Here is a 12,014-nt window from a genome sequence, read left to right on the forward strand (position 1 = left end):
ACCATCCTTATTTCTCACACAATCTTGCAAAGAGACTGTGTATCTCTTTTCACAGAGATCGGGGGGAACAGCATGTGATCCTTGAAGTATCATTCAGCGCGCTCTGGGGTACATAAGACGAGGGGCTAAGTTGTGCTGTGTCTGGATTTTTCTCGGGTTGGCTGGATTAACAATGGTGTGGGGCTCCTGTTCATGTCCACGTGTTAAACGGTGGGGTGGTCCTTAATTAAATATTCAGGGTGAGATGTGGTGAGTTATACAGCCACTAGAGGGAGTAAAACCGAATGCTGCAGCAGGTGGTAACACTGAAGGTGGCATCTTGAGCCACCCCACCCCATGGCATGTTTGTGTCGGGGGGTGGGGGACATTTACTCAGCTGGAAGGGTGGAGGATGAGTGCCCACTTAAAGCCTTAAAGCTCTCATCCCACTGCCGCTGGTTTAAACCCAGCAGTGAGTGAGGGCCTCGCCATGCTGGGAGGGTGACAAGCAAACCCTGGAGTGTTTGCCTGCAGGCTCTCCTGGGGTAGGGGTCCCTCATTTGCCTGATTGAGGGGCCTGGTATCAGAAAGTGGTGGGGGGTGTAGGCGTGGGGTGCACTGAGAGCCATCCCCTTGCCCTTGCTGCTGACCCCCCTCCCCACATGACCCCCTTCCCAAGACCCCCTGACTGCCATCAACCACCTGTGCCAGTGCCCCTCCTCAATCTGAGGCTGCTGGTGGATGCAGTAATAGCAGCAGCCTGCACCTCCCTGGGAGCGCCGCTGAGTACACGAGAGCTGCTGGCCTCTGATTGGCCGTCAGGTCTTGGCGGGTGGGGCTTGAAGGCCTGCTGCTGGCCTGACAAGTGCCTGAGTGGGACAAGATGCAGCGGGCCTTCCTGAAAAGAGGTGTCAAGGGTCTGGCCGACTCTCCAGCTGGCGGCCGAGACCCTCTGTCTCCTCCACAAGATTCCACCCTGCAGCTTATTAAATAACACAAGCACAAGGAGAGTGGGCCTGGAGGAGGTGTCCCAGAAACAGAAATAGGCCATTCAGCCCCTCAAGCCTGTTCCTCTAATCAATTAGATCGTAGCTGATCTGTATCTCAACTCCACTTATCCACTTTGATCTATATCCATTGATCCCCTTCCCTAACAAAAACCTATTGATCTCAGTCTTGAAAATTTCAATCAATCCAACATCCACTGCATTACAGGTGAGTGAGGTCCAGGTTTACACTGTCCGCTGTGTGGAAACATGCTTCCTAGTTTCACTCCTCTCTGACCTAGCTCTCATATTAAGGTCATGTCCCCTTGTTCTGGTATTCCCCCACTAGGGGAAATGGTTTCTCAAATCCTCTAATACTCGATTAGATAACCCCTCGCCCTTCTAAACTCAAGGGGAAAAAAAGGCAAGTTGTTGCACCATGTTCTCACAATTTAACCCTTTCAGCCCTGGTATCATTCTAGTGAATCTGTGCTGTGCCCCCTCCAGGGGGTATTAGATGTTTCCTAAAGCTTGGTTTTCAAGACTGACATATGATTCACTGGCTGAAGTAACGACTAGAAGGGAAAGGTTCCTGGGAACTGAGGTCGAGAAGGGCCATCTGAAGGTGATCCAGGCCCTATGGAGCTGGAGCACTGAGTGCTGCCTCCATTGCCCTGGGATTAAATAGGTAGTGCAGGAAGAGGAGGTGAATCTCACATGGGCGGGGGGTGGGGGTATAAGGTTGGGGGTGGCAAGGGAAGTCCAGGCCTTGTTTCCAAAGTACAAACGTGCCAATGATAGAGGTTTCACTCACCTCATTGCCTCTCATACTCTTTCTGCGCAGTGAAAACCATGTTACCTCACTCTGTCGACTCACATCACCTAATACCTAGGTTCTGCTGGTCCTGAAGTACAATTAATATTTAGGGACAATGCAATCGATGGGGGAAGGGGGGACATCGGGGGAAGTATGTTCATGCCACTCATACTCCTTTCACATTGTGTCGTCCCTCCACAAATGAAAAGGTCACCATTACCAGTGCCAGAGAAAAGCAGCACAAGTACTGAAATCCTTGAGTTTACACCAGGCTGTCTGCAGTCAAAAGACAGACAAGAGAAACAATGAGAGTTATTGAGATTACAAGTGAGTTGGCTAAAGAAGATTGTCAAATACCATGCAAGGCTCATTATAAGTAATGCCAGCTTGCCATGCTTTCTAAACTTATACAATGCCCCAACACTCACTACCCTAACTGTCGCTCTGTTCACAGCTAAACACGTTCTCCTGCTTTCCACATGATAAAGGTTGTTTTGGAGGAAGAGGTTGGACATTGTGGAAATGGTGGTGTCTTGATTCTGGACTAGTAATCCAAAGGCCCAGGCTAATGGTCCGGGGATGTGAGTTCAAATCCCACCACGGCAGACAGCGGAATTGAAATTAAATGAATAAAATCTGGAATATAAAGCTAGTCTCACTAATGGTGACCATCAAGGTATCATCACTTGTTGTAGAAACCCATCTAGTTCACTAATCTCCTTTAGGGAAGGAAATCTGCCATCCTTACCCGGTCTGGCCTACATGTGACTCCAGACCTACAGCAGTGTGCTTGACTCTTAACTGCTCTCTGAAATGGCCCAGCAAGCCACTCAGTTCAAGGGCAATTAGGGATGGGCAACACAGGTTGGCCTTGCTGGCAATGCCCACATCCCATGAAAGAATAAAAACAAGCCTGAGGGACCATATTGTCAACTCCTGCTCCTATTCTTTATGTTCTTATGTAACACCCAGGCACTCCTTGATCCATACCTGTTGCCATGCCCTCACTATGTTTTTCACAGTATTTCATCTACTCCAGCACCAGCCGAGCCATTTCTAAAGAGGAGGAAGCAGTGAAGCACTAATGAGCACAGTTGGTGCAGAGGCAATTGCCCATTGCTGAGGAGCCTAGAGATCCAGATTCAGAAGCCTAGATTTCAACAGAACAAAGCTTCAGGAACATTGTGTAAGCAGTGGAGACAGTTTTACACATATGGTCAAGACGATGGAGAAGTTGGATGAACCCACTGCCTATATTGCAAATAACTGCATGCTTCTCAAGGTCTGGAGAACAGTCTGGAAATAGTAATCATCCAGGGAATTACTGGCCATCAAAATGCCAGGAGAAACATTGAGGAATATTGGTGGCTTCAGCAGTGTGCAGCTACGCTAGATACTTGGAGCTTTCAAGACCGGACTGATTCTATTGATTCTATAATAACACTGACCAGCAGCACCTCAGAGCCTTCGGCCTGCAAGGGCTAACCTTGGATGCCTTTGTTGCTCAGAAGAGTGACAAGGGCCCTGCTTCCCAAGTCCCTCTCCAATTCCTGCACAAGACAGCTTAAGATACATCAGCTTGGATTTTCCGGTCCTGCCTATGGTGGGGATTGTCATGGGCAGGGTGGATAATTTGATGGACCAGCCAAAGATCTGTTGACTTTGGTGGGAATCCACAATCCTAGCTATGGCCTCCTTTGACACTGATACTGAAAGGCTGCCAAATGTCGATCTCTTTGGGGCAGTTGTTTCATTGAGTATTCTTCTCAGACCTTTAAGACTCCAAAGGAATCTTCCCAACCTGCTATTGCTTAACCTCATCTCACTCAGAGAGCACCTCCTGGAAGTAGCAGACAAAGAACTGGAGCAAGTAAATTAGCTGAAATCAATGGTAGATATAGTACTAAATAGTAGCTTGTGATGCCTTGTCTTTCTTCTGCCCTTGTTCGGAGGATTGGCCACAGTATAAACAATCTTTCTTCACTGCCCCCACTGCCTGTCCCATAGAGAGGCCAGTCCATGTTCTGATATTATCCATCCAGGCCATCTTGGCTCTTCCTTGTGCATGTTTTCCAGGTATTTTGCTTTGCATTATCTCTTTTTCCAAACAATCCCTTCCTGTTCACATCAAGTATCCAAAATATATGACCTTCCTTCATATCACTGGCTCGAACAAGTTCCTCTTAACACCGGCTTTCTCAAGCAGCTGCTCATTTGTCTGCTTGGCCGTCCATGACACACGTAATGTCCGTCTGAGACCCTTCATTTCAAATTCTCTTATCCAAGCCTTGTCACTCTTCTTGACGGTCCAGCTTTCGCAGCCGTACATTGTTGATGGCCACACAAGGGCTTTCAGAAGATGAATTTTCATTGTAATCAAGATGCTGTGGCTACTCCATACTCCTTTAAGTGAGTTCACAACGCCATGACCCTTGTTAAATCTAGCCCAAATATCTTTGGTAGACTCTGCATCTTCCATGATGCGTGACCCAAGACAGCACAAGGTATCAACCTGTTCAAGCTGAACTCTGTTTATCAGAATCTTACAGGCCTTTCCAACCATCCCCATCAGCTTTGTCTAGTCGACATTGATCAGGAGACTGTATTTCTTGTACTGCTTGCGATGGGCTGTATAGATTTGTATAGATTCAGTGTTGGTTCACCTTTGGTGCATGTTATTCTGGTGATATTACCACAGAGCACAGAATTATTCTACTTATGCTTGCAACTTTTTTGGAGATGGTTATGGTGGAGTAAATTTAGTCTTCTGTCTTGTGAAGCAAGTAGACAGAAGTCGTTGACAGTCAGGGGCTTTATGAGGGTGAAGTAGAAAGATGGGCTTGTGTAAAGTGAAGAAAGGGACTTAGGAAGCAAGGCCCTTGTCACTCTTCTGAGCAACAAAGGCATCCAAGGTTACCCCTTGCAGGCCGAAGGCTCTGAGGTGCTGCATTTAAATGTTATGTTAAATTTTATTATTTGAAATCACTCATCTTTAAATGGTGTTCTCCTGGCTTCTGGCTGCCCTGCCCTATGTCCTTTACCTTTGGGTACACCATGTCCTGTTTTGCTGAAGGTGCTTCCTCCCTCACCCCATTCTGACCCTCATCACAAAACAGCAAACCTTTGTTCACCTTGGTAGTGCAGACTATGCGGCAACCTGCAATGATTCTAGTGATTCTCATTGGGCTGTATAGTACGGCTCCACCAAATGTATTCAGGTAGCTAAAGCAAGGCTGCCTAAAGTCTACTCTATCACACTCCTAGTAAACACAGAAGCCTCATTATATTTCTTCTCCCCCTCTGTCTGTAGACGTTTGATTGATTCTTAATCCATGAATCCTGGGGACAGCCCTAATCATCAGTCAACACCTTGATGCATCCTTTGAGTCATCAGGGCTGCCATGGTGGATTAGTGCTTGATGAAAAGGTCCCTGGCTAATGGGCATTAACCTGCAGAATAAAGTAATTGGCTTTCCGCACTAGCTGCATATTAATTAAACAAAAGTCTTTCCTATTCATGAAATTGTGAGAGCTCTCATAAGGGACATTGAGTGCTCCTTGCATTCCATCTATCACTCCTTAACCCTGCATGAATCTTGCCAACTTATAGCATGAGATCACTTTCTTTATTTATCTGGAACTATTGAGAAGAGAATTAAACCGAATGGTGGACTGAAGGGATTATTAGTCCCTTTCTTGATACAATAAGAACTGCAGCCTCACCAGGTGTTGTCTTTAAAATTCAAGGCAGCAGTGACATTGACCAGTCCACACACAGCAGTTGTCTTGGTGAAAATGGGGTTCACATCTTTAGCCAACAGCTGACTGCACTGCTGCACTCAAAAGCAAAAGGTTGTGGATGCTGCAAATCTGAAATAAAACAGAAAATAGCTAGAAATAGCAGGCCTGGCAGTATCTGCAGAGAGAGAAACAGAGTTCACATTTCAGGTCTGTCACAGAACTGAAACCCTAACTCTATTTCTCTCTCCACGGATGCTGCCAGACCTGCTGAGTATATTTTCTGTTTTTATTTCCTGGACTGGGACATGGCAAGCGGGGAGGTTGTTGGGGGGGTTGGTGGAGAAGAGATGAGGAAGGCAAACTTCTGAGGTAATAATAAGGGGAGCCGGTGGCACAGCGGTGATGTCACAGGTATTGTCCCCGGGGACCTGGGTTTGAAGCCCACAATGACAAGTGGTGAAATTTGACTTCAATAAAAGTCGGGAATTTAAAGTCTTATGATGACCACACAACCATTGCTAATTATTGTAAAAACCCATCTGGTTCACTAATGTCTCTTTAGGGAAGGGAATCTGCCATCCCTACCTGGTCAGGCCTACATGTACCTCCAGACCAACAGCCATCGGGTTGACTCTTGAATGCCTTCTGAACAAGGGCAATTAGGGACGGACAATAAAACGCTGGCCTAGCTAGTGACATCCACATCCCATGAATGAAGAAGAAAATATAATGAGCGGAGAAATCATTAAGGTTTCAAGGTTGGTAAACTCTATCGAGTGGATCTCTAGGTATAGGACACAAAAGTCTTCTGTAGTGTCTCCATCTAGCCTCCTCCATATCATCTTTCCTCTTCAAAACATAGGAATAGATCAAATCACATTGGGAATGCTATACTGCTGTCAAAAGCTATACTTTTTGCAGAGCTTACTAAATAGTGCCTCTGGGGCACCAAGCAGCTAAAAACTATATTTAAGAAGGTAACTCAAAACTTCAGCTCCAGGATACAAAATTACCCCTTCAATGTAAAAGCTGCTGTGCTGCTTATTCCACAAATTATGCCGTGTCAATTTTAATTAGGTTTGGTTTTGGCATTGAAGTTAAAGAGAGAGAAGTGGCAACATTGGCCACATCCAACCGGCCCCATTTAAATCTGGAGGAGCTTGGTGGAGACGTTCGTCTGATTTTGGATAGAATGAGTCTGGTGCAATTTTCTGAGGTGGATTTGAGGTGGTAGCTCTCTGCCCAACTTTACTCCGTGTAAAATCCCACATTCCTAAAACTGATGGCAATCTGGAGGAAAATCCTGTGTAATGCTTCTCTGGCACTATTTCAGCTTAACATCTCCTACTGCAGAACCACTTCCAGTGGAAATGTCTAAGCAATGTGAGGCAGATGCTGCTGTTTGCTATAAATTTACTGCAGGCGGGTTGGCAATGCACTGTGATATCAGTGATGAACACATCTGTGCATTCGCATGAAACCTCTCCATCTACCATTTCAACAGACATGAACCAGCAAATGATAGCAGACAGAGGGATTACTCTGTGCGGCAAAAATTTGGATATTTTACTTAAAATGCATTTCTGTGGTCTTTCTTTTGGCCATGGTGTGTACATGATTCAAACTCAGGTACAGCAGCAATGTAAACACTGGGTTAGTGCCCTTTACATGCTAGTTATTGAAAGCTTGGGTCCTGGGTCTCCATTGATGGCCATCTTGCCTTCAGGGTCTCCGGCTAAACTACAGATCAATTATACCAAAATCTCTATTGATTCTGGCTAAGTTGGAATCAAGGGCTGGAAGTTCTCACATAATTATAATAAAATATCAAAGGCTGGGATAATTAGTCTAACGGAATTGACTCTAACATATAATTAAAAGAACGGTAAATAATCAATTCATTATTTTGCCACCAAAACCTGCAGATAGGGGCACATTTTAGGAATGTAAAAATTCATCATTTCACTCAGATCCTCTTCTGCTGAACAGTGTTGACAGCATTTAAAAGCAAAACTACTGTTGAATTCAACTCCATTGCTAAATTTCTGGTTGATGTCTGACATCTACCACCTCACTTAAGTCTCCAAATCTGTGAAAGCTGCATGTGTAGAGTAATTGGGGATTTGCTCAAGGTAGAATCTGTGCTCTCTCCCCAAAGGGGTAAACCCTTCTTAGCCAAGTCCATCAGCTCAAGAGCAAGTTAGAAACTTTCCCTTCTTGTGCAGGAATTCCTCCTCATCCATCAGCACTTACAAAAGAGGCTTAGCTGAGATAGGGAACTCATGGTGTGGTGAAAAAGGTGCAGGAAGTGCTTGGGCTAAATGTCAACCTTCAATCGGTGGTGACTACAGCAGCAGGGTGGTTACGTTAAAGAACAGGGCAGCCAAAGGCCTGGAAAAATGGTCCTGAGACATGAGTTCTAATCCCAACACGGCAGCACAGGAATTGAAGTTCAGTTAATTAAATAATCCTAGCCCATGAATTTAAAAAAACATTTCCAGTCATTTAAAATGAATTCAGGTTGAGTTCTCCAATTATTCCATGGGATAAATACAGCGCGAAAACCAATTAATACCCAATTTGATTGCTAAATTAACCAATCACAGTGGGTGGTGCTACAAATAACCTCAATGCTTCTGGGAAGGTAGAGCATGGGCCGGGTAGCATTGAGGATTGGGTAGTGGAGTCTCGTAACCCAGGACCGTGGGCATGATGTGGGGTACGTCTTTGGGGAACTGGGCCACGGAAGACCCTCTTTGCACTAGGGGGTTATGCACCTGCGTACGATCATGCACAGAAGGTGCTAATGTTTCACCACAGAGCCTGGCTTTCAATGGTCTTGGAGCCCCCTTACCATTGGACCAAGACTCCATATTGCCAAGGCTGCATGGTGGTCAGTGTGTAATGACCACGCCACGTTAAACAAGTCACATACCGGCATCTTACACTCATCAAGATGAAGTTTGGGACCTGGAACATCAGGACCGTCATGGACAAACCAACAATAACAGCCTGAGTGCCTCAACACCATCATAGCTCAGAAACTGAGGTGCCTTGACATCAACAATGCCGCGCTGAGTGAGTCACAGCATGCAGGAGAAGGCCAACAGAAGGAACAAGGCAGCAGGCGCACCTTTTTCTGGAAGGGCCTTCCAGAATAGGAACAACGTCTTCAAGGGCTGGTCTTCACCATCAGAAATTAGTTTTTCTGGTGCCTCAGTGTCCCCCTGTGGGATAAACGAGCACCTCATAACTGCCCAGCTCATCCTAATGAGGAATCATCATGACACTGTCATCAGCGTATATGCTCCTATACTTCAGGAAACAGATGAGACCAAGGAGGGATTCTATTCTAACCTTGAGCAATCCCTAGCCCAAATCCCAACAGGCAACAAACTGATCCTCCTCGGAGATTTCAGCACCAGAGTCGCGAAGGAAGCAAATCTTTGGAGGTGCACGATTGGTAAGTAAGGAGCAGGGAAAGCAAATGCCAACAGGATCCTCCTCCTGACAAAATGTCTAAAAAATAACCTTGTCATAACCAATACCCTGTTCTGCCAGTGAGACAAGCTCAAGATTCATAGCAACATTCACAGTCCAGACACTGGCACCTACTCAGCTACATTGTTGTTTGAGCAAGGGATCGCAGAGATGTCCATATTGCCTGCACCATGACAGGTACTGACGACTGCTGGATCTTATCCAATCTACTATCACCACCAGCTCGGTTTCCAAACAATGGAGACAACAAAAGCAATACCGCAAGAAAGTTAACATCAAAGGCCTTAAATATCCCACCAAGGTGGCCCTTCTCAGTCAGTACCTCACTGACAACCTCTCCAGCTACAGTGCGTCAATAGTGCCTGGTCGGCCCTAAAGTCCACCATAACAAACATCTGCGACGAGGTCCTTGGTCTGTCTACCAGAAAATGTCAAGACATCAAAAGAGATGACCAAGAGATACAGGGGCCTAATTAAGTGTAAGAGCAAAGTTTTCACGGACTGGAAACTTCACCATACATCAAGAGAAAAGTTGCACTCCTACATACGTCTGGAGGCAATGGTGTCACTTAAAACCCACAAGATAAAGAACAAATAGTGGGTAGAAAGAGCACAGGAAACCCAACAACACACAGAAACCAATGACATGCACAGTTTCTTCAGCACTGTCAAGACAACCTATGGCCCAATCACTCAAGGGCCAACCCTGCTCCATGCCAAGCATGGAAGGGAGATCATCAAGGATAGGGAGAATATTTTGAAGAACCCCTCAACTGAGACTCTTGGCGGTGTTTTCCGTGCCTGCTGGTGTTGGGCATGTTCGGCCACATGGGTGGACAATATGGCAAGAAGACCAGAAACTGGTTTCACAACATCGCAAAACCAATTTGTACTCGCCCACTCAGTCCATCAATGGCAGCCGCGTTTCCCGCCATCGGACGTTGGGAATCTCATTGTAATACACTTGCGTATCATTGTAAGGTCAGCCTGGTGGACTCACCCCGCCCCGCTGGATCGTCTGCCATGTCGGTGGGAAAACCCACCAAGTGCAGAATACGTCTAGACTAGTGTGACGTCAGAAGTCAGGACTTACCACCAGGGCCTTACTCACATCGCGGACATCCGAGGAGCAGGAGATGCTGGAGCCCGACAGCAACAGGACCCTGGAGGAACATCCATGACACGCTGGGTGGATTCTCATGGACATTGCTCCAACGTGAAGCGGCTCAACGGAAGGTGGAAAGTCACCGCTGAGCGTCTGCTCTCAACGGATGATGGTCAAGGGGGTGGAGAGGAAACCCCAGCTGTGTTTGGGAGAGGAAGATGTACTGGGGGGTGGGAAGGGAAAGTCTAGGATTGACTGGGAGGGGAAGAGGTGTCGGGGTGGGGGTGAAGTTGGGACGGGGGATCAAATGTTTCAGCGGGTTGAGCTTGGGAGAAGGGAACAAAGGTGTCAGGGGGGTGAGGCTGGGAAATAGGGAACAAAGGTGTCGGGGGGTGAGGCTGGGAAATAGGGAACAAAGGTGTCAGGGGGGTGAGGCTGGGAGGGGGAATGATGGTGTCAGGGTTGGAGGTTAGGGGAGGGAGGGAGTAAGGGGGTGGAGGGGGTAACGGGGGAGAAGATGGCAACTGGAGAGCTAGGTGGAAGGGAGGGGGAAGGTGTAAGGGAAGGAGTTCGGAGGAGGGAAGGAGTGCTGAGAGGGGAGAGAGTCCAGGGGATGGAAGAAGTGCGAAGAGAGGAGGAAGTCCGGGGGAGGAAGGAGTGCAGAGAGGGGAGGGAGTAGGGTTGGAGGAAGAAGTAAGGCTGGAGGAAGGAGTCGGGAGAGGCAAGGACTAAGGGTGGTGGAAGGAATAAGGGTGTCTGAAGGTGTCAGGAAGGGGAAAGGACTAAGTGGCAGGGGGGCGTGAAGGGGTCAGGGGTAAAGACTAAGTTGGAGGGAAGTCCGGGGAGTGGGGGGAAAAGGAGTTCCAAGAGGGGAAGGAGTTCCAAGGGGGGAAGGGATTTGGAGAGGGGGATGTCCAGGTGAGTGTGCAAGGGAGGACTCTGGTGAGTCCATGACTGCCTCCTGGAGAGAGAACTGAGGGTGGACATGGTATGAGGGAATGGTGAGAATGACTGAGGGTTGAGTGAGGCGGGAGGGTGGGAGGGTGAGGATTTGACGGTATCGGTAGAAGGGGCGGCGAGGGTGGTTGGTGGGGACTCGGAAGCAGACACGGACCCTAGGGGTGGGAAGGAGGAGGTCGGGCAGGTTAAGGTGGATGAGAGTGGGATTATCGGGAAGGAAGGGAACATGCACGTTCACCTGGACATCCCCGAAAGAAAAGGGTTGTGGCTGGTAGGTCACAGAGGGGAGGTGGATGGTGATGCTGGGGTCAGGGGGTCGACAGTGATGGGGGAAAGGAAATGGGTGACTGGGGAAAGGATGGAGAAGCGAATGAAATTCTGCATCACCACCATGCTGTCAGAATCAAAAGTGAAACGAGAGTCATAGTGAGCGAGGCCAAGAGCTGCCTGGGAGTGTGGTCAGTGGGTGGGTGGAGATGTGGGTAAGGCTCAGATGGACAACTGAAAGTGAACCCCAGCAGGCAGCATTGAAAATGCTCAGGACAGTGAGATGAGTGTGATGGGGGAAGGATCTGCATGTGTGGGAGAGGCTTGCACAAAGCTCCTAAAGGCCCTACAACAAACACACTTCTCCCTCCAGAATCACTGGTAGGCCAGCTGCTCCCTCTGCAGTGACAGGGGGTGAGGTTGAGGGGCTCACAGGCAAAGGGGACTCGGATAGAGAGGACAGCCTCTGAGATTCCTGATTGGATGACCCAGAGGTGTCCAGTTACTGCTCCTCCTCCCTTCGGGTCCCCAAGAACCCCATTCTGACTCCTTGAGGGGAAGGAGCACCTGGAGGGATGTCGAGGTGCCCCGTTTTCCTCTCGTGTTGCTACTATAGGAACTCACCCATGGCACCCGCGATGTAGTGCAGGTTTGCACA

The sequence above is a fragment of the Cetorhinus maximus genome, chromosome 24 (assembly GCF_964194155.1).
Source record: "Cetorhinus maximus chromosome 24, sCetMax3.hap1.1, whole genome shotgun sequence".
In the NCBI taxonomy this organism is placed as follows: domain Eukaryota; kingdom Metazoa; phylum Chordata; class Chondrichthyes; order Lamniformes; family Cetorhinidae; genus Cetorhinus; species Cetorhinus maximus.